Below are 2,413 nucleotides of genomic sequence, written 5' to 3' on the forward strand. Positions count from 1 at the left end.
CTGGGCCCAAGAGTCCTCAGGTCTTGCCACACTGCTGGCCAACCAGGTCTCCACCCAGGTTCACAGGTGTTTATTGAAACTTGTAGGGCTTAGCTCGCAGCTTCATTGCTTTTTTTCCCTTACTTCCCCTTATTGGTGACAAACGTGGTCACCAATCAGAGTCTGTATTCCCATTGAGTCTTAGTCTTGGAAGGGGGTTTGCCCTGAGGGGACCCGACCACTTGCCTTAATGTCTTCTGGGTGAGCAACTTGCTTGTTCTTGAGGTAATCAGTCGGGCTACCTTTATTGTTTTGTATTTTTCCTGTAGGTCTTTCTTTCAAGAAGCATCTTCTGTTCTTCTTGCTGCTCCAGGATGGTTATCTTGTCCTTTCAAGTGGAAATTTCCAACCTCAGAAGATTCTGGATGGGTTTCAGGATTCCACCTATGATCTTATGTATTGCAATGGCTCCGTAGGAAGCCTCCTTCACTGGGCACGTTGTAGTCCCATTTTAGGTATTCCAATCAGTTGAGGAGCTCTGGTAGCATAGTGGTTATGAATTGGGCTGATAACTTCAAAATCGGCAATTCGAAACTACCAGCCGTTCCACGGGAGAAAGATGAGGCTTTCTGTTCCCATAAAGATTTACAGCTTAGGAAACCCTGTACAGGGTTACTATGAGTCAGAATCGACTCCACAGTACTTCACAACAACAGCAACAATCAGTTAGAGGCAGAAGATGGACTTACAAGCTTTCTATGGTGATATTTCTGGCTATTCCTTTCTCTTCTCCTCAAGTGTCTATTTTATAATGGTATGCCAAGGAAACCAAGATTCAAAAGGCAGCCAAGCATCTTAACGTTATTTCCCCCCTATACCCCATTCCAGCCATGTCTTAATCCCTGTATTTGAGAACCCTGTTATTCCAAGGTTGTGCATACATTTACCTCTGTCCCACTTACCTCATGCAAACCTGCCTAATGATTTTTCCATGCGCTTTGTTCTTCCATTGCCCTCCCTCTTCTTGTGTATTGCCCCCCACCCTAGCACCCAAACTATCCTGTGTCTATTCCCTGCCCAGTGCTCCACCTTCCCTTCCTCCCCTCACCCCATCCCTCACATCCCAGTAACAAGCAAAGAATCTCCATCCCCAAATTTAGTATGGGTTCTTTTTCTTAGTGTTTAGCAGTAATGGTCCTATGCAGTATTTCTCCTTTTGTGACTAACTAATGTTGCTCAACATAATGTCCTCAAGGTTCATCCATGTTATGTGGTGGCTTGCAGCTTCTGTGTTACTCTTCACAGTAGCATAATATTCCATTGTGTGTATGTACCCCAGTTTGTTTATCCATTCTTCAGTTGATGGGCACTTAAGCCTTCTCCATCTTTCTGGTATTGTAAATAGTGCTGCTATAAACATTGGTGTGCATATATCTCCTTGTGTTATGGATCGTATTTCTTGTGGGTAAATACCAAATAGAGGAATTGCTGGATCATTAGGTATCTCTATTTTCAACCTTTTAAGGAAGCGCCATATTTCTTTTCAGAGAGGTTGGACTATTTTGCAATTCCACAAGCAATGCAGGAGTGTCCCCATCTCTCCACATCCTCGCCAGCATGTATTGTCCTCTACATTTTTGATCTTTGCTGTTATTGCTGGTGTGAGATGATATCTCATTGTTGTTTTGATTTGCATCTCTCTAATAGCTAGTGATCAAGAACATTTCTTCATATGTTTGTTGGCTGCCTGGATCTCCTCCTTGGAGAAGTGTCTATTCATGTCCTGTGCCTATTTTTAAATTGGGTTATTTGTCTTTATCTTGAAGAGGTGTTGTAGTTTCTATATACACCTGAAATGAGTATATGAGTCCCTTGTCTGATGGTTTGTTGCAAAATATTTTTTTCCCATTCTTTGGGTTCCCTTTTTACTCTTTTGGTGAAGTCTTTGATGCACATAAGTTTTTAATTTTTAATATGCTCCAATCATCTATTTTGTCTATTTTTGATGGTATAGTTTTCAAAATGTTTGGTAGTCTGTGTAGTCCCTGAATTAATGCCCTCACATTTGTCCCTATGCTTTCATTGATGGCCTTCATAATTTTGGGATTCACATTTATGTCTTTAATCCATGCTGTTGGTTTTTGTGTAAGGCATGAGGTGTAGATCTTTTTCAGTCTTTTGCATTTCACTTTCCAGTTCTGCCAGAACCATCTGTTGAAGAGACTATCACTTCCCCATGCAATATATTTACATACTTTGTCGAAAATCAGTTGGCTGTATGTGGATGGGTTAATAGCTATGTTGCAGACCGGGTCGACTATACAGGCCACAGGCTCTGAGGAACAAATTCTGGCCGCTGGCAGTCATAACAATTTGTTTTTCATCTTAGTGTTCAGTTATGTTTTTTATTTAATTCCAAACATGAGCCCTTAAT

This window comes from Chrysochloris asiatica, unplaced genomic scaffold, assembly GCF_000296735.1.
Source record: "Chrysochloris asiatica unplaced genomic scaffold, ChrAsi1.0 scaffold00028, whole genome shotgun sequence".
Classification (NCBI taxonomy): domain Eukaryota; kingdom Metazoa; phylum Chordata; class Mammalia; order Afrosoricida; family Chrysochloridae; genus Chrysochloris; species Chrysochloris asiatica.